Source organism: Bos indicus x Bos taurus, chromosome 14 (assembly GCF_003369695.1).
Source record: "Bos indicus x Bos taurus breed Angus x Brahman F1 hybrid chromosome 14, Bos_hybrid_MaternalHap_v2.0, whole genome shotgun sequence".
Classification (NCBI taxonomy): Eukaryota; Metazoa; Chordata; class Mammalia; order Artiodactyla; family Bovidae; genus Bos; species Bos indicus x Bos taurus.
The window spans coordinates 23445273-23465352 of NC_040089.1; the positions used below are offsets into that span (position 1 = coordinate 23445273).

The 20080-nt window shown below is 45.6% G+C and overlaps 1 protein-coding gene and 1 non-coding gene across 3 annotated transcripts in view; one reads left to right on the plus strand and one right to left on the minus strand.

Annotated features, from left to right (window-relative positions):
• The first annotated feature begins 200 nt into the window (after window positions 1–200).
• LYN (LYN proto-oncogene, Src family tyrosine kinase) overlaps window positions 201–20080 on the plus strand; it is a 109274-nt gene continuing 89394 nt past the window's right edge. For both annotated transcript variants that reach the window (XM_027561009.1, XM_027561011.1), the window contains exon 1: window positions 201–277. The gene's annotated coding sequence lies outside the window, so the exon portion shown is untranslated. The remainder of the gene's footprint in view (window positions 278–20080) is intronic.
• TRNAE-UUC lies at window positions 18376–18447 on the minus strand. The gene has a single exon. It is a non-coding gene; the product is annotated as a tRNA-Glu (tRNA).

A 20080-nucleotide genomic window follows, 5' to 3' on the forward strand; every position in this document is an offset into this window, starting at 1 on the left:
ACCTCCCGGCCGAGCTCGGCGACGGCCAGTTCCTCCTCCGCTGCTCCGGGCCGCCGCCGCCGCTCGCTTCGGGCCGTGGCGCCTCCGGGCCGGTCGCCCTGCAGCCTCCAGCCCGCGGCAGGCGGGGCGGCCGCGCCACCCGGGTCCCCGCCCGCACCCCGCACTCCGCGCGCCCCCGCCCCGTCCTGCCCCGCCGGGCCGCCCCGTCGCGGCCCCAGCTCGGACCCCCGGCCACCGTGGAGCGCCGCCGCCGCCCCGCGACTCACACACGGAGCTGGTGAGTTCCGGGCAGGACCCGGGCGGGGTGGAGGGGGGAGCGCGCGGCGGGGCGGTGAGTACGCTCGGATGCCTTCCGCCCGCGGAGACTCGCCCCCGGGAGCGCGATCGCGGGGGCGGGCGGCTCCGCAGGTGTCTCAGTGCCCCGGGCGCAGGGGCGGGGCGGGCGCACCGCGGGGCCCTCCTGCGCTGCCCCTAGGGCCGGATGCTGTCCCCGCGCGGGTGGGGAAGCCGGTCTCCACGCGGAGCGCGCGCGCGGCGGGGATCCCCGGGGGACCCCAGGCCTGCACAGTCCGGTATCCCCTCCGGGCCCGGGGCCCCTCCGCGAACCGCGGGCATCTGCCCTCCTCGGGGCCCGGGCGGAGCTTGACGTCCGGGCTCTGCGGCGGAGGCGGTGCGCACCCTCCCGCCGAGCCCGGCGCCTCCCGGCCTGCGGAACCGCAGCCCCGAGCCCCCTGCGGCCGAGAGGAAGCGAGAGTTATTTTAAGAATTCAGGGGTTGCCTTTCCTTCGCCTTGGGGGAAGGGTGTGAGCGTCAGTTCCCACTTTCCTGCGTTATCTCGGCCACTGTGGTGTCTTCGAGATGCTGAGCATTTGTTATGTTCCATCTAATAGCAAGCGTGATCGTGGGGTGTGTGTGTATGTGTGTGTCTGTCTGTTTGAATTACCCCAAATCCACCCAACTTCTTCGTCATCTCAGAAACTCGAGTTGAACCCAGGCTTCTCAGTTTCCTAGCTAAGTGTGAACTGGGGCCCGTTACTGAAATTCTCGGTTAGGGTTTCCTTGTCTACCTTCTGAGCTATTTATTGCATGTAAAGCCCCAAGCACATACTAGGCATTCCATAAACGGTGCTGTTATTATTGCAAATAATTCTATCCATAACAACGAGGCTCCCTGGTTCTTTGCAATTTGATGATTTTAAACCTAAGACAGCTTATCCAATTTAGCCACGTGACCTTACTGATACACTGCATAATAAATACACCAGTGATTTACTGTCGCAAAGCAGGGCCCGGAGTCTGACTCAGGCTAAGAACAAGCCAATGAGGAGGTTTGACTTACTTTTGATTTCTTGGCTACCCCCAGCTGGCTGTAGGGTTCAGAAGGGGTGGGGGATGGGGGGGGGGTTTGGGGGGTGGGTCTCTCTCTCCAGCACCTTCTAAAGCAGGGTGGAGGGGAATAGGCACTTACTGAGTCCTCTGAATCTGTCCTGATAAGGTAAGCTCTGCTGGAAAAGGGTAGGATTCAGTGGCTCCTAGTTCTCTCGTGGAAATCGGTGTTTTGAGGCTTGAAGTCATTTAATTTGATCACAAGAGGTTCTTGGTGATTGGTCCTCTTTGGATGCAGAATGGGGTAACCTTCTTCCTGAGGGAAGAATAGAGGGCAGCCGATGTGAAGGGAGAGAAAACAGGAACCAGGAAGCCTGAGTTTGGGTGTCTTCCATCACTTATCAGAACTGTGATTTGGGATAAATTACTTGGATCATTTATCCCATCAACATCTCCTTCACAATGGTAATTACAATTATATTATGATTTGCCCATATGTGTGTAGTCTGTTTTCACCACTACAATGAAATGTCCGTGAAAACAGCTTTGTCTGGTTTGTCCAAAACGCCAGCCCTGGTGCCTGTCACATGGTCAAGATTGCTTGGAAGAAGGAAAGAGGGTCTCCAAGCCTCACCCTGTGCAAGTCTGAGGAACAGGGCTGGCCTCTAAGGCATCTGTAGGCCACTGGCCCTCTAGTCCTGGCTTTTAAAATGGAAATTGGAGGAAGTTGACTGTCAAGTTATCCCAGCGCTAGAGTTCTCCGCTCAGGACTGGTTTCCATGCTTGTAACACTGAGAGAGAAGTCTTGATTTGAAGTGCTAAGATGCAGCCTGTAAAGCTGACATCTGGGCAAGCTGTTATGCAATCAAAAAGACACACAACATCCTAGAATCATCAATGTTGGAAAGGTTTGTAGAGTACTTGTGTGATACCTGAATGCTGCCCATGGCATTCTCTTAGCAGAAAAGTGGTGCAGCGAGGTAGTGATTCAATGATTCCCAAAGCCTTTTAGTTCCATTATTTTTGTATTAAAAAAAAAAAATCACCAAAACTTTTGAGATGCCAACTGGTTCAAATGAATATATGGGTTTGTAAATTACAACGTGAAATCATATTATCCATAAACGAACCCATATTCATTTAAAATCTGCACAAATCGGAGCACATGCCCCCCAGCATGGAACATTGCTGTGGCCCACTCACACCATTGATCTGTGACCTCCGTGTCCTCAGGCATGGGGAGAGTTGAAAAGAAAAGGTCATCGCATCACTAGTTGGGCCGCTTATCGGTGACATGTTGATGTCAGAGACAGTCTCAGACCTTTCCTTGGCTCCTTCTGCCAATGGTGGTACTGATGATTTTTGCCGATCCAGGGCTCTGAAGCCTTCTGAACACTGATTTCCTCCAAACCTTTCAGGACCCTGCACAGTAGGCAGGGGCCAAAAAATGAGGGTGAGGAGGGTTGGCATGATCAGTGTCACAGGCCTGATTAAGTGACATCATTAGGCCTAGTAGGTATGTTTTCCACTCCAGCTCGGACAGCTTTTCCCACTTTCCTGCCTTTGGATCTGTAGTAGGTACTCCATTACTTAAAAGTAAAGAACTCGTCATTTAATAAACATTTTAAGGACAGAATCACAAGGTCATCTTCTTCTATCACATGGAGATGGTCTGCACTAAGGGACTGTTAGAGTAAATGAGCAGGTGGACCAGTGAGTAGGGTGCAGAGGCTGTGGTCGAGCTGAGTTTCTGTGTCTTTCAACTTTGCTACCTGCTCAGGGCAGGGGGAGGTCTGATAACTCCCCAGATGACATCTGTCCTGGTCACTGTCAGAGCAGCACTAGTGACTGCCTTCAGGACTGTTCCATGCTTATGGGTCAGCATGTTGTTTAGTCGCTAAGTCATGCCCAGCCCTTTTGCGACCCCATGGACTGTAGCCCACCAGGCTCTTGTATCCTTGGGATTTCCCAGGCAAGAATCCTGGAGTAGGTTGCCATTTCCTTTTCCAGAGGATCTTCCTGACCCAGGGATCCAGCTGGAGTCTCCTGCATTGGCAGGCGTAATCTTTACCACTGAGCCACCTGGGAAGCCTCTGGGACAGTATAAAAGTACTCAATGATACTTTGTAAAAAAGCTCCCCCTAGCTTCTTTATAAACCCTACAAGCCTCCTTGTGTGGTTGTTATAGCAGTAAGAGGTGTCATTCGAGGGGAATATACAAGGTGAGGAGACAGGGCCCATGGGATGCATGTGGAAATATGCAGCCTCCTTCCTGGGCTCCTGTTGTGGACCAGGCTCATCCTAAGTCCACACTCCTATAATGGATAAACATTCCCTCCCAGCTTTTAAGATTGATGAGGAGAAGGACAAGGAAGAGGAAGTTGGTCAGAAGTACTGAAAAATTTCTTACAGCTGCCTGGTTTCCTGATACTTAAATTGTGAAACCTTGAGTTCAGTCTCTCATCATTTCTGACATTTATTTTGAGTAAGTTCCCATTTGGGGGAGAAGCCCATGTGTAGAAAATAGTATGGAAATCTGCCCATAGTGGTGGTTTAGTTGCTAAGGCCTGTCCGACTCTTGCTACCCCACTGACTGTAGGCGCCTCTGTCAATGGGATTTTCGAGGTGAGAATACCGGAGTGGGTAGCCATGCCATTCCCTTCTCCAAGGGACCTTCCCCACCCAGGAATCGAACCCGGGTCTCATACATTGCAGGCAGGTTATTTACTGACTGAGCTGCGAGGGAAGCCCTGCCCATGGAGGGATTCAAATTTTTGGAACACACCAGTTTAAAGACTCGGACCTTCTTTCAGATTCTCTTGACTACATTAGCTGGAGGGGCTGTCTTGTCATTTAGAACAACAGGTTTCAGGAGTTACTTGGGATGACGTGTGGAAAAGGCTCACCCACGCTGGCAGGTTGCAGGGGCTATTATCACCCTGGTTCTTCATTCTTGGGCTTTGTCTTCAGTCTTGTCCTGACCTTCACTTTGCCTTGTTGTTGTTCTTGTTCAGTTGCTCAGTTGCGTCACTTTTCCCGACCCCACAGACTACAGCACGCCAGCAGGCTTCCTTGTCCTTCACCATCTTCCGGAACCTGCTCAAACTCATGTCCATTGAGTTGGTGATGCCATCCAACCTCTCATCCTCTGTCATCCCTTTTCTCCTCCTGCTTTCAATTTTTCCCAGCATCAGGGTCTTTTCCAGTGAGTCGGATCTTTACATCAGGTGGCCGAAGTATTAGAACTTCAGCATCAGTCCTTCCAGTGAATATTCAGGGCTGATTTCCTTTAAGATTGACTGGTTTGAGCTCCTTGCAGTCCAAGGTACTCTCAAGAGTCTTCTCCAACACCACAGTTCAAAAACATCAATTCTTGGGCACTCAGCCATCTCTAGCTCTCCCATCCGTATAAGACTACTGGAAAAACCATAGCTTTGACTATACAGACCTTTGGCAAAATAATGTCTCTGCTTTCTAGTATGCTGTCTAGGTTGGTCATAGATTTTCTTACAAGGAGCGTCTTTTAATTTCATGGCTGCAGTCACTGTCTGCATCTTAGTACTGACTAAGCATCAACACTCCTGATTTGCTGCCAAGCTGTTTAATGATAGTTGTATTTATAATCAGAATACAATTTTCCTTTTAGAGAACTCTTCCAAAGTGTTGATTACTTATCTCTGCTTTATTCACCATCAATGTATGTCCACTCTCTCTTCTCTAACTCCCCTCTTCAACTCCTTTCTCACTGTCTTACAGAGCCTGCAAGCCATGCATTGCTAGGAATTGACCATTATTGGTTAACCTCAGTGTAACTGTGTTCTTTCTTCATTGTGCTTAGATGTGTAAGTGATGCTCCATAAAATGATGGATGAATGGGCGTATGTTAACAGAGACCATTGGATGGATGTTTCTTGGTGTGGGCTCTGCTCTTAATGAGCTATAGGACTTGGGGAAGAAGTCTTCATCAAGAGGTTCAGAGGGTCTTTAAGTGTCTCATTTCCTTTTTACCATTCACACTTGAGACACAGTCAGATATTGTTGGGCCTGCCCACACTCCCCCCTTTCTTTTTTTTTAAACTTTATTTAACACCAAAGCATTTTGTATTGGGGTACAGCCAATTAACAATGTGGTGACAGTTTCAGGTGAACAGCAAAGGGACTCAGCCCTACAAATACATGTATCCATTCTCCCCCCAAATCCCTCCCATCTAGACTGGCACATAACATTGAGCAGAGTGCCATGTGCCATATAATAGGTTTTTGTTGGTTATTCTTTTTAAATAGCAGCGTGTACATGACCTTCCCAAAGTCCTTAACTATCCCTTCTTCCCGGCACCCATGAGTTCGTTTTCTAAGTCTGTGAGTCTCTTTCTGTTTTATAAGTTCATGTGTACCATTTCTTTTTTAGATTCCACATATAAAGGATGTCATATGATATCTCTCCTTCTCTGCCTGGCTTACTTCACTCAGTGTGACTTTCTAAGTCCATCCATGTCGCTGCAAATAGCCTTATTTCATTCGTTTTAATGGCTGCCCACTCCTCCCTTCCTGTAAGCATCTAACTTCACTCTCTGTATTGATCCCGAGTCATGCTGGTTGGAAGCTCATTGTCAGCTCTCCCCAGTTCTCTCTCCACTGGTCCAGTGTTTGGTGGGAGCTATGGTGACTTTTCGGCGCTGGCCTGGGTCCCCAGTGAGATGGTAAGGCAGGTCTGGGTTCATCCTGCCTCCAGCCAGAGTAGAGATGTCTCCCAGATGCTGGGCCTTCTGGGTGCCTCCAGTCTTCCTGGAAATGTTAACCCACACAGGGGCGAGGGCAGCTGAGAAGCCTGTCTCAGAGAGACCGTCTGGAGAGGGAGGCTCACTTCTGCTTTCCACGGGGAAGCTGGGTCACAGAGCGCAGAGCTGCAGCAGGAGGCCGCAAGAAAGTGGTACTTCCTTCTGCTTTGAAGGCCCAGGCCCGTCATTTGCCTGCAGCCCCACCTTCCTCACCACCCAGCCCTGCTTTTTCCTCTGGGTTGGGGTTCTTTCTACCATCTTCTCTGCAGTTGGTCCTTGAGAAGGCGGAAAGGAGGGGAGGGGAGGGAGGAACGAATGAAGCCAGTCCTCAGTGCAGAGCCTCCTGGGGTGGGGAGACTCCCACGGCCATGCTGGATTATTCAGCCACAGAAAGATGTTCGTTTTGAAATTCTCCATCATGGAAATCATTACAAAACTCCGAATAGAGGTTTTGAAATCTTTTAATGTTCAGGCAGTATAATTATTTCTTAATCTTAACTACAGTGGATCAATACTGTTTTAAAAAGTCTTTAAGCTCTGAGTGTTAGTTGCTCAGTCATTGCCAGCTCTTTGTGACACCCATGGGTATAGCCTGCCAGGCTCCTCTGTCCAGGGGATTTTCCAGGCAAGAGTACTGGAGAGGGTTGCCATTTCCTTCTCTAGGGGATCTTCCTGACCCAGGGATCAAACCTGGGTCTCCTGCATTTGCAGATAGATTTTTTACTATCTGAGCAACCAGCCTCTCCTTAAATACTTGGGGTAGATCAGTGACCTTTCAAACTTCTTTGACTTTGATCCATATCAAGAAGCATCATGTTTTATTTTGTGCCAGAATGTACATCCATCTGTATGCAAAGAAAGAGGAAGAGAGAAAGATAGTTTGGTGAAAAGCCCCTCCCCACAGCTTGTAGGGGGTGGGGAGTGTGACCCCAGGCAGTCCTCTGAGGCCAGCTTGGTGAGATGTAGAATATACAGAAGTGAGGAATCCCTGGTGACTTGGTGGTTAGGACTTTCTGCTTTCACTGCTGTGGCCTGGGTTCAGTCCTTGGTCTGGGAACTATGATCCAGCAAGCAGCTTGGCCCCAAAATAACTACATAAGTAAAGTAAAATGCACAGAGGTGAGCCCAGCTATTCTATAAGCTTCTGTCCAATAAGGTTTATTACACAAACACAAATTAAGATACATCTGGCTTTCCATGTGGCGCTAGTGGTAAAGAACCTTCCTGCCAATGCAGGAGACATAAGAGATTCGGGTTTGATCCCTGGGTTGGGAAGATCCCCTGGAGGAGGGCACGGCAGCCCACTCCAGTATTCTTGCCTAGAGAATCCCATGGACAGAGGAGCCTGGCAGGCTACAGTCCATGGAGTCACAAAGAATCGAATATGACTGAAGCAAATTAGCAGGCATACAATGAATGGTGTACCTTGTAAATATCTTTATTTTTTTTATTCCAATTTTATTTTATTTTTATGTTTATTTTATAATTTATTTATTTTAATTAGAGGCTAATTACTTTACAATATTGTATTGGTTTTGCCATACATCAGAATTATACTTACTAGTGTGAAAGATGTTCTTTAAAAAGCTGAACACAAGCTGAACAGTAATCATATATTACCATTTCTGAAATACAATATTTATGTTGATACAATGATAAACTATGAATATCAGTGATTTTTTTATAGTAAAGTTTTCAATACTGATTTTCTCTGGGTGGTGGGTGAATGCTGATTTTTCTTTTTTACATCTTTCTTTTGTTACAAAGATTATGACTTATGTGGTTTTAGGACAGTGGTGTGATGGGCGATGACGCGTAATAGGCTGGCGAGACAGCAGAAACTTTAAGGCAAAGGTGGTCCTTTTGATGGTTGTGTGGATATCGTTGTGGGCAGACCGACCCTAGAGGAACTCGTGCACTGCAGATGGTGTAAGCAGACATAATATTTCCCTAAAGAAGTGTCTACTGATATTTACTCATATTTAGTACTGAGTTTCTTGAGAACCTACTATCCTTTAGGCCCAGTTTCAGGGAGGAAACCCCGAAGGGGAGAAGGGGTCTGGGGTGGGGAGAACAGACCCGTTCGCACAGCATCCCTGGGCGGCCAGGCAGTGATGAGGCAGTTTGCGCAGGCACAAAGGAGCCCTGCCCCCAGGACCCTCAGTGTTGGATTTCACTGTGAAGACCAAGGTGAATCTTGTGGAAAGTCTTTGTGGGAAACTGTTTTTTCCCTCATCACAATCACTTTCTTGACTAGACTCTTCTGTAACAAAGTATTGATGATGTTGCCAAAAAATATAGAGACAGGGAGACAATCAGTAATGGCTAAGTGTCCTCTGAATAGGTGAGTGTCATCCTCTGAATAGGTGGATGATTAACAGGGGGAGGGACGTGGACTTCCACGGAGATTAACTGGGGCCAGAAAGTAGTATTTATTGCCTTTGTACATGACCTAAGACTCGTTTGTAGACACTAGCGAGCAGATACTTGGTCACTCCCCTGGGAGGTGATGACCTTGCCCAGACATTTATCTGACTCTTCCTGATGAGGCAACACTGCTGAGGGGAAAAAGGAGTTGAGTTCTAAGTTTCTGTAGGGTTATTAGTATTTTCCATTTGACTTAAATGCAGACTGTTGGGATTTCCCTGCAGTCCAGTGGTCAGGACTCTGGGCTCTCAGTGCAGGAGACATGGGCTCAATTCCTTGGTGAGGAACTAAGATTCCCAAAGGGTGCTGATAAATAAGTAAATAAATAAATGGAGACTGCTGTACAGCAGCAGCTTGGTGTTGGCCTTGTTCTTACCATATACAAATTAGTGTGTTTAAAAACATCACCATAACCAGGAATGGCAACAGTTGGACAAAACGGGATAATTGGGCAATTCTGCAAGGAATGCCTTTGCATAATCAGAGATGACCTGTTGAATACATGCTGTATTCAGTGCCTGCTGCATGCTAAGTTGCATCAGTCATGTCCAACTGTTTGCGACCTTATGGACTGCAGCCCCGAGGGATTATTAGTTTTAAACTTGAGAGGAGATAGTGTACTGTGGTGGAAAGAAGATGGTCTACCAGGTGACACAAATCAGAAGTCAGGTGAACTTCTGATCTGCCTGGGGCACCAGGAATCACCAGAGGCTATGGGGTAAGCTCAGTGTTCTTGGCATTCAAAGATGCCCTCAGGAGTGGGACATGGGGCCATAGCGTGGTTCTCAGAGCGAGATTGTTTTTGCCCTGGACAGGTGAACACAGCACCTTGCAAACAGGACAGGGCTCCTGGTGACGGGGGATGATGCTTGGTCAGGGAGGGCTGGGGGAGAAGGAGTTTACCACTTGGAGACCTTAAAGAGAGGCATCCTTAAATAATGAGAGACTTTATCATCTGAGGAGTGATGGAACAACACAATAGTGCGTGTGCTCCCTGCTTCAAATAAGTGGCTAATACACAGTTTATGGTCATCAGGGTAATTAAACACGCACCCCAAGAGTTGGCTTTTGTCTCTCTGGGCCATGTTGACTTTTCCAACTGTTTCAACTTTAATGCATGGCAAGTGTACATAAAAAACAAAATTCAACAAGTTCAGTTATATAACTGTCTACATACCTTTTATTTTATGGTTTTCAATTACTTTAAAAGTTTTAAATAAGTGAAGATAACCACTAAATGAGAAATTAATGGTCATTTTCCATAAATTCCTGTATCTGTGGATAACCTTTCAAATTTGTAATAGAAAAAATATCTGAGGAGTTTGGTAAATGACTTGAATGTTACCTTATTGCTATAGTTCTGTCTTCAGCTAAGGCCGTGCTGCACAGCCCCATTTAACAAATGACTCATCCCCTCTGCTGTCAGCCACTGGACTCTGGACATCACCTGTCTACCTTGGTGTCCAACATGAAAATCAGACTCTCAGAGGAGAAAGATATCTTAGCTGTGTTTCTCGAACATAGGCCTTATCAAGCAGTCACTTTCTCTTGAGCACTGGGTCTCAAAAGTTAGCGTCTGTCCCAGTGATTCTAACAGTGGTAAAGGAGGTCACGTTGTGAGAAGCACTGTGACAGGTATATTCCTGTTGGCCAAAGTGGCCCATTTCACTTTTGTCCAGCTGTGGATATTAAAAAGCTTTTTTGTCTTGTACTGCAGTGTCTTATTTCTATAGTTTCTGCTTGTTGGTTCTAGTTCTACACTGCTTCTGCACAGTTGAAGCCAGCGGTGTTGGACTGACTATCCAACCGTTGTGGCTGTAAGTATGGAATGTGTAGGGACATTCATACTGTCCACCCAGCACTATTACTTCACCTCTCTTCTAACAGAGCCCAGATTATGTCACGATCCAGCTTCTCCATGGAAGTTTCTGCAGAAGTTTTCCACATCCCTGTCTATATAAACTGGCTCTGATTGGTCAAATGCTACTATTCTTACCAGTGATTGGTTCATGAGTGGTGTACTTTGGGTTGAATGGTAATCAGTGAAAAAAGTGATGCTCCATAGATGGTCCTAAGATACAAACAGAAAAGGTGTAGGAGAGAGAGGAGAGAAGGAAAGTCAGATCTGGTCAAAAGATAAAGAAATACAACACAATATGTGAAAGTCCGGAAATTGGAAATTGGAAGGGAGATAGTATAAGTAATTTCTCATCAGTAATTTGTGATGTGTACTGTGTGTGGTTGTCTGCTCTGTGTTTGTCCTAGTCGCACAGACCGGTGTGGAATTAATGCTGATGACTGGGCTTCTGTAATCACAGTGGATTTTTTAAAATGTATATTTATTGGGAGAAAAGTTATGACAAACCTAGACAGTGATTAAAAAGCAGATACATCACTTGGCCAACAAAGGTCTGTATAGTCAAAGCCATGGTCTTACCAGTAGTCACATATGAATGTGAGAGTTGGACCGTAAAGAAGATTGATCACCCAAGAAATGACGCTTTTGAATTGTAATGCTGGAGAAGACTCTTGAGAGTCCCTTGGACAACAAGGAGATCAAACCAGTCAATCCTAAAGGAAATCAACCCAGAGAGAGATTCATTGGAAGGACTGATGCTGAAGCTCTAATACTTTGGCCACCTGATTCAAAGGCCTGACTCATTGGAAAAGACCCTGATGCTGAGAAAGATTGAGGGAAGGAGGAGAAGGGGGTGACAGAGATGAGATGGTTGGATGGCATCACCGACTCAATGGACATGAGTTCGAGCAAACTCCGGGAGATGGTGAAGGACAGAGAAGCCTGGCGTGCTGCAGCCCATGGGGTCGCAGAGAGTCGGACACTACTGTGTGACTGAACAGCAGCATATTTATTGAGTATTGTGTGTCAAGCATTGTGGTGGGTTCTTGGGGGAAACATAAACCTTAATAAGTGTGAACTTCCTGTCCTAAAGAGTTTATTGTGTTCTATTCTGTCTGGGCTGTTCACACACCAGAAGCTGACAAATTAATTTGCTGTGGTCATGGGTGGGACAGTTACCTTGCTCAGGAAATCCCTAGGCATCTGAATCAGTGCACAGAAACCAAGAGTTCTGGTAAAGAAGGAAGGCAGTGTGTGAAGTGTTTAGAGCACAGTATATGAAATTAATCACACTTGGGTTCAAATTCCAGGTCTGTCTCTTCCTAGGCATAAGGTGCTGGTTTTGCTAACCTCAGATTTAAACCTCAGAGGCTGGTTGTGGGGATTCCAGGATGTAATAGGTTCAGAACTAAACTATATTTGAAGCACATAGCCAATGGTAGTCATTGTTATGAACAAAAGAAAGTTGCTTAGGATTGTTACTACCAAAAAAATCAAACTGACAGAAAGAAAACCCAGAAAATAATAAATGCTGGTGAGGATATAGAGAAATTGGAATCTTTCTGCACTGCTGTTGGGACTGTAAAATAGTGCAGACCCTTTGGAAAACAGTATGGCAGTTACTCCCAAAATTAAACACAGAATTACCTTTCAATTCAGCAGTTCCACTTGTCGGTATAGACCCCCCCAGAATTGAAAGTGGGGTCTCCAAGAGATATTTGTACACCCACACTCTAGCAGCATTATTCACAATAGCCAGGGGGTGAAAGCAACTCAAGTGTCCATCAACAGGTGAATGGATAAACAAAATGTGGTGTATACATACAAAGGAATATCATACAGCCTGAAAAGGATGGAGACTCTGATGCAGGCTATAACACGGATGTATCTTGAGAACAGTATGTTAGAGAAATAAAAGGACAAATATTGTATAATTCCATCTATGAGGTCCTTTTGCTGTTGTTCGTTTGCTAAAGTCCTGTCCAACTTTTTATGACCCCATGAATTGCAGCTTGCTGGGCTTCTGTGTCCTTCACTATCTCCTGGAGTTTGCTCAAACGCATGTCTGTTGAGTTGGTGATCCCATCCAACCATCTCATCCTCTGCCACCCGCTTCTCCTCCTGCCCTCAATCTTTCCCAGCATCGGTGTCTTTTCCAATGACTCGGCTCTTTGTGCCCAAAGAATTAAAGCTTCAGCATCAGTCCTTTCAATGAATATTCAGGGATGATGCTATGAAAGTGCTGCATTCAATATGCCAGCAAATATGGAAAACTCAGCAGTGGCCACAGGACTGGAAAAGGTCAGTTTTCATTCCAATCCCAAAGAAAGGCAATGCCAAAAAATGCTCAAACTACTGCACAATTGCATTCATCTCACATGCTAGTAAAGTAATGCTCAAAATTCTCCAAGCCAGGCTTCAGCAATACGTGAACCGTGAACTTCCAGATGTTCAAGCTGGTTTTAGAAAAAGCAGAGGAACCAGAGATCAAATTGCCAGCATCTGCTGGATCATTGAAAAAGCAAGAGAGTTCCAGAAAAACATCTATTTCTGCTTTATTGACTATGCCAAAGCCTTTGACTGTGTGGATCACAATAAACTGTGGGAAATTCTTCAAGAGATGGGCATACCAGACCACCTGACCTGCCTCTTGAGAAACCTGTATGCAGGTCAGGAAGCAACAGTTAGAACTGGACATGGTACAACAGACTGGTTCCAAATAGGAAAAGGAGTACGTCAAGGCTGTATATTGTCACCCTGCTTATTTAACTTACATGCAGAATACATCATGAGAAATGCTGGGCTGGAGGAAGCACAAGCTGGAATCAAGATTGCTGGGAGAAATATCAATAACCTCAGATATGCAGATGACACCACCCTTATGACAGAAAGTGAAGAGGAACTAAAGAGCCTCTTGATGAAAGAGGAGAGTGAAAAAGTTGGCTTAAAGCTCAACATTCAGAAAATGAAGATCATGTCATCTGGTCCCATCACTTCATGGCATATAGATGGGGAAACAATGGAAACAGTGGCTGACTTTATTTTTCTGGGTTCCAAAATCACTGCAGATGGTGATTGCAGCCATGAAAATAAAAGACGCTTACTCCTTGGAAGGAAGGTTATGACCAACCTAGACAGCATATTAAAAAGCAGAGACATTACTTTGCCAACAAAAGTCTGTCTAGTCAAGGCTGTGGTTTTTCCTGTGGTCATGTATGGATGTGAGAGTTGGACTATAAAGAAAGCTGAGCGCTAAAGAATTGATGCTTTTGAACTGTTGTGTTGGAGAAGACTCTTTAGAGTCCCTTGGACTGCAAGGAGATCCAACCAGTCCATTCTAAAGGAGATCAGTTCTGGTGTTCATGGAAGGATTGATGTTGAAGCTGAAACTCTGGTACTTTGGCCACCTGATACGAAGAGCTGACTCATTTGAAAAGACCCTGATGCTGGGAAAGATTGAGGGCAGGAGGAGAAGGGGATGACAGAGCATGAGGTGGTTGGATGACATCACTGACTGTATGGACATGGTTTTGGGTGGACTCCTGGGGTTGGTGATGGACAGGGTGGCCTGGAGTGATCAAAGAGTCGGACACGACTGAGCGACTGAACTGAACTGAACTGATTTCCTTTAGGATTGACTGGTTTAGTCAGAAAGCTAATTCATAGAGACAGGAAATAGAATGGTGTTTGCCAGGGGCTGGGGGAAGGAGAAAAGTAGTTGTTTGATGGACCTGGAATTTCAGCATTGTAAGATGAAGAGAGTTCTGGAGATGCATGATGATGGTCACACAAGACTATGGAGGCACTTATTTGTACAATTAAAGATGGTTAAGATGTTAATTTTGTTATGTGTATTTTAATACAATTTAGAAATGATTTTTTAAAATTTGTCAAACTTCTATGGGGATCCAGTGGTTAAGACTCTGCTTTCCAATGCAGAGAGTGTGGGTTTGACCCTGCTCAGGCAGCTGAGATCCCACATGACTCAAGGCCCTAAAACCAAAACATTAAAAGAAAAAAAAAAAGCAATAAAAAGACTAAACAAGACTCAGTATTCAATAAAAAGACTTTTAAAAATAAAAAAAAATTTTTTTAAGTTAACTTGGTAATCAGAAAAGTAAAAGTTGCTCAGTTGTGCCCAACTTTTTGCAGCCCCATGACTGTAGCCCACCAGGCTCCTCTGTCCATGGAGTTCTCCAGGCAAGAATACTGGAGTGAGTAGCTGTTTCCTTCTCCAGGGGATCTTTCCAGGGGCTGAACCCATGTCTCCTGCATTGGAGGCAGATTCTTTACTGTCTGAACCACCAGGGAAGCCTCTGGTAAGCAGAACTGTGTACAAATATTAATAGATGAGGGTGGTCTGGAAACAAGTTAGAAGCTTGTAAGCATGGGCTTCCCTGGTGACTCAGTAAAGAATCTGTCTGCAATGCGAGACACCTGGGTTTGATCCCTGGAAAAGGGAATGGCTACCCATTCCAATATTCTAGCCTGGAGAATTCCATGGACAAAGGAGCCTAGCAGGCTACAGTCCATTGTTTCCCAAAGAGTTGGACATAACTCAGCGACTAACACACACAAGGACAGGCCAAGTGACTTTCTTTAGGGCCTTTTAGAAAAGATGGCTCTAAAATGCAATTTCTAATTTGATAGTTATATGTTATTTCTAGCCACAGACCCTCAATTCCAAATTACATAATAGGAAAGAATATTTTCAGTGGATAGTAAAGAATCTGCCTGCGATGCAGGGGACCCGGGTTCGATCCCTGGGTCTAGACGTTCCCCTGGAGAAGGAAATGACAAACCTAGCTCAAAGCAGATCCTCCTGTAACCCCCACCCCAGATCAAGAAGCAGAACGATGCACACAACCAGCATCTCCGGGTGCCTCCCCCGGTACATAATGCTTTCTCTCCTCAAAGGCATCTGCCTTCCTGCTTCAAGTTTTAGTTTAGTTTCGCATGTTGGCTTTTTCATAATAAAGTGTAAGAAGCTGAAGAGCAGCACAAAGCCATTTGGCTTGGCAGATGAACAGGTTTTCAAGCTGTGGGTTTGGCTGGCACAGGCATGATTGCAGTTCAGCAGGATAGAGGGCAGGTCCTGGTCAGGTTTTATACCCTGGATATTCAGCTGCCAAAATTCTCACACTGTGGGTTTGATCAGAGCCTTATTTAAATGCCTGTTTATCCAACCATTAGTTAGTAAAATTAGATAGCACTCACCATATATAGCTTGTTTTTCTATCCATCTTTGCATCGCTCAGTACATGTATAAATGCAAATGTGAAATTGTGGGTGTGATAAGGGTGGTTTCCAGTGACCCACAAGTAATCAAACATCCTGCTGTGCACACAGACATTTGAAAGTGCCAACTGGCTTTGTGAATTCAGTTATGAGAGTCCTCATAAAAGGGGACTCGTTTTTCTGATGTGAAGGAACATGGCACCCTGTGACTGACTGATTGTTCCGCTTCTTGTTTGTTTGACATTGATTCTGGTTGGAGGTGAGAGGGCACTGTCGTTTGACCTGCAGGATGCATTAACTCATGAAGTAATGCTTCATCTGTTCATGATTCGGAAACATTTCTCAGATGCTCCCTGGTCATGAATGTGCAGGCTTATGACTTGCCCTCCTATCCATCACCTTTCAATAGCAGAATTGTTCCATAAAGGCTCAGGAAGTTAAAATGTTTTTTAAAGTGGGCTGAATAATGTAACTTTCTATTTTGTATGAAATATGAAGAATACAGTCAGGTAGCAGAGTACAGAGGTACCCATCTTCCTGCGAAGAAGTCACAGTTGTGGTCCAGAGGTCAAGGCAGGGAATGACCCCACCCCGGGGCAGTTGCTGAGCCCAGGGTTGAACTGCCCACAGCTCCAGCCCCAGGTTCATCTTCCTCCAGCTGCATTTGCTGATGTTTGGCGTCTGCGTTTTCACCTCTGGATGATCCACAGGAATTGGAACCGGGAGGGAAGGTAGGGATGGAGGGAGAGGAGGATTAGCAAGGGGACTGACCAGAGCAGGACAGCTTTCCAGGGAAGAAGTGCATTCCTCAGTTGAGAATAAAAAAAAAAGAAAAGATGGAAAAGCAGTTTAGCCAGCTTCCTTACCTATGGTGTGCATTGGCAATAATCTAGCAGCTTCTGAGAACTGTGTTGCTCCAGGATGACCTTGAGGATACTTGTAGTACTTATTTTCTTTTAGATCTCCTACCTAAAAGAAATAAAGGTCCTCTCCACAAGAATCCTCAGAGATGGTACAGGGCAGTGTTATTCAACCTGGATGAAAGTTATTAAGGAGCAGACCTTGAGAAGCTGAGCTATAGATTCTAGGGGTGAACTCTGGGCATTTGCACTGCTGCTGTACAGATGTGAGAGCTGGACCATAAAGAAGGCTGAGTGCCAAAGAATTGATGCTTTCAAATTGTGTTGCTGGAGAAGACTCTAGGATAGCAAGAGATCAAACCAGTCAATCCTAAAGGAGATCAACCCTGAATATTCATTGGAAGGACTGAAGCTGAAGTTCCACTACTTTGGCCACCTGATGTGGAGAGCTGATTATTTGGAAAAGACCCTGATGCTGTGAAAGATTGAAGAGGAGAAGGGAGAGGAGAAGGGAGAAGCCTGAAGAGGAGAAGGGAGCCACAGAGGATGAGATGGTTGGATAGTATCACTGACTCAATGGACATGAGTTTGAGCAAACTCCAGGAGATGGTGAAGGACAGGGATGCCTGGCGTGCTGCAGTCCATTCGGTCACAAAGAATCAGACATGCCTTAGCAACTGAACAACTACAAAATTCTGCTGCCCACTCCCTCAACCCTGCTGCCTCAGGGAAGATGGCCCTGCCCTTAACTCCTGGGTTTCCTTTGGGCAGCAGTGTCCATGAGCCCCGGCTCCTCACCTGGAGAGCAGTTATGGCCATTGCCTCTCTCAGGCTGTCACTAACATCAAGGGAAATGGGGTCATTTGAGTCAGTGCTTCCTCTTCTTTGTGAGGGGAGGAATGTCCTGTGGGCGGGACAGACAGAGGACAGGTCACGTGACCTGGCTCCACCTTCGCAGGTGTGAGCCCTCCCTGTCAGAGGTGTCATCTCGAGCAAGTCATCTGACTTCTCCACGTCTCCCTGTGGCCCTCTGTTAGGTGACAGTTCATAACAGAAGGTCTTTTGAAGTTCAGCTGTGTTTATTTGCATGGATGTACTTGAAACATAATAGAGACCTAACAAATATTTCATATTTGCTTTTCTTTTCATTCAAGTGATCATTTTTTTTAGCCATGATAGTCTTTAGGGAGCTGATTCTGTGCAACAATATGGAAGTGAGTGCAGAGGTTTTGAGAGGGTTGTGGTCATCTGAACTTAGGTGCGCACTTGGACTTAAGCCCGAAGTGCATTTGGAAATGTTTGTTCAAGCTCAGAAACATCATATGTGGCTGAAAGGGAGAAAATGTTTGGATGAGCGATGGACAAAGGAGGGACCGCACCAGATGACTTAGGTTTTCCATGCTGCCTGGGCTTTGTAGGGACCTAAAGGGCCTGTCTAGCTCGCAGGTCCCAAAATTCAGACTGTCTTACTAAAGTCTAGGTCAAGGTGAGCCACTCTGAACTTTCTTTCGGTGGAGGAGACTGATGTCCAAGGCCCAAGGAGAAAAGGAGCTGGGAGTGATTAGTTCGAGCACAGTAGTTAAATTGGCAAAATGAAAGCCAGTTTCCTTCTTAATTGGAAGAATCTTCTTTTTTCTTTCTTTCTTTTTGGCCACAGGCTTTTGGGCTTCCCTGGTGGCTTAGATGGTAAAGAATCAGCCTGCAGTGCAGGTGACGTGGGTTCAGTCCCTGGGTGGGAGAGATCTCCTGGAGAAGGGAATGGCAACCCACTTCAGTATTCTTGCCTGGAGAATCCCATGGACAGAGTAGCCTGTTGGGTAACAGTCCATGGGGTCGCAAAGAGGTGGGCACGACTGAGCAACTAACACACACTTTTGCAGGATCTTGGTTTCCTGACCAGGGCTGGAACCTGGGCCGGGGCAGTGAAAGTGCCAAGTCCTAACCACTGGACCACCAGGGATTTCCCAGAAAAATCTTACAATGATGCCAGCACTGTTATTACTTGCCTGACTTTTGTATCAGGCCATAATTACCTTTTACAGAAAATATAATAAAAAGAACAATCATGTATTGAGTGTGTGTCCTCTGTTAGATGACCATTCCTTACAAGACTTGTTATTGATATTCTTGGTATTGTTAAGGAAACCAAGGCTTAGAGATAATAAATACCTTCTCCTTGACATGTGTGCATGCTCAGTCACTCAGTCATGTCCAACTCTTTGTGACACATGGACTATAGCCCGCCAGGCTCCTCTGTCCATGGGATTCTCCAGGCAAGAGTACTGGAGTGGATTGCCATGCCCTCCTCCAGGGGCTCTGCCCGACCCAGGGATCCAACTCAGTCTTCTGTGTTTCCTACATTGGTAGGTGTGTTCCTTACCAACTGAGCCACCTGGGAAGTCCACTTTCTTCTTTGGTTACTAAGTAAATGGAATATGAGACTGCTCGACTCCCAGGCTGATGTGTTTTATTTAACTTTGAAAGGTTATTTTTTTAAAAAAATCAGGTTATAAAAAAAAAAAAAGTCAGGTTATAATATGTGGAAGGTAATATCCTGGATAGTTTATCAAGTTGACTTTATACATTAACTTGAATGCAAACACAGGAATGCAACTCCTCCTGAGAGATCAATAATAAATACAGCTCAGGGACATTTACTGGGCACAGACTGTATGTCATCCATTATTCTAAACATTGCTAAGTTTTTATTCACTTAATCCTCACAACAACCTTATGAAATCGGTACAGTTATCATCCCCTTTTTTTTGTGGACAATTGAAGGTTAATTAACTTGCCCAGGGTCACATCTCTGTGGGGTAGAGCTCAAACTTGAACCCTGGAAATCTGACTTTTAAGGCCAACTCTACGGCTGTACGATTCCAAGGTGCAACCTCTCTGACTTGAGGGAGAAAAAAACCCAGACACTCACAACCAGCCAAAGCGAGAGAGAGCCCTCAGTTCTGACAGTTTGGTGTCATTCTTACTATGATCACAACTTGCAAAGACAAATAAAATTGAAATATTGAAATTGAGCTGAAAATCTGAACATTAAATCAAGAGCTTAAGTGTGATTAGGATAAAGCCAGTTGATTTTATATGCATTAACTTCAGATGGTGACTCCATTTCTCTCTAGTGTCCTGGTCACCATTTGTTGGGAAAGAAACGATTTTCCTCTGCTGGCCAAGCAAAGCAAATCAGCTGTTTTGTAGCAAAGATTGAATCATGATTGGATTAGCCTTTTCTTCATAGTTCCCTCACATTTTTCTTTTGCTAAGTACTCATCTAGCTTGTGTTTTTCTTCCTAATGAAGCAATATCTTACATTATCACAACTCTTTAAAATGCAGCTACAAAGCCTTGGACTTTGAAAAGTTATTAAGATTGTAGTTAATAGATCACTAATGGCAAAGGGCTGGATAAAAGGCAAAGAATACGGATCTGGTGAGTCATACATCCATCCTTGGCTCACTACCTTCCTCTGTTTCTTGTGGCATTTGCAGGGATGAATTCAAGGTCATCTGTGGTTAAGCCTCAGCTAAACGGACTTATTCCCTGGGAAGTGTGTCAACCCTCTGGACAGTGTCTCCATTCAG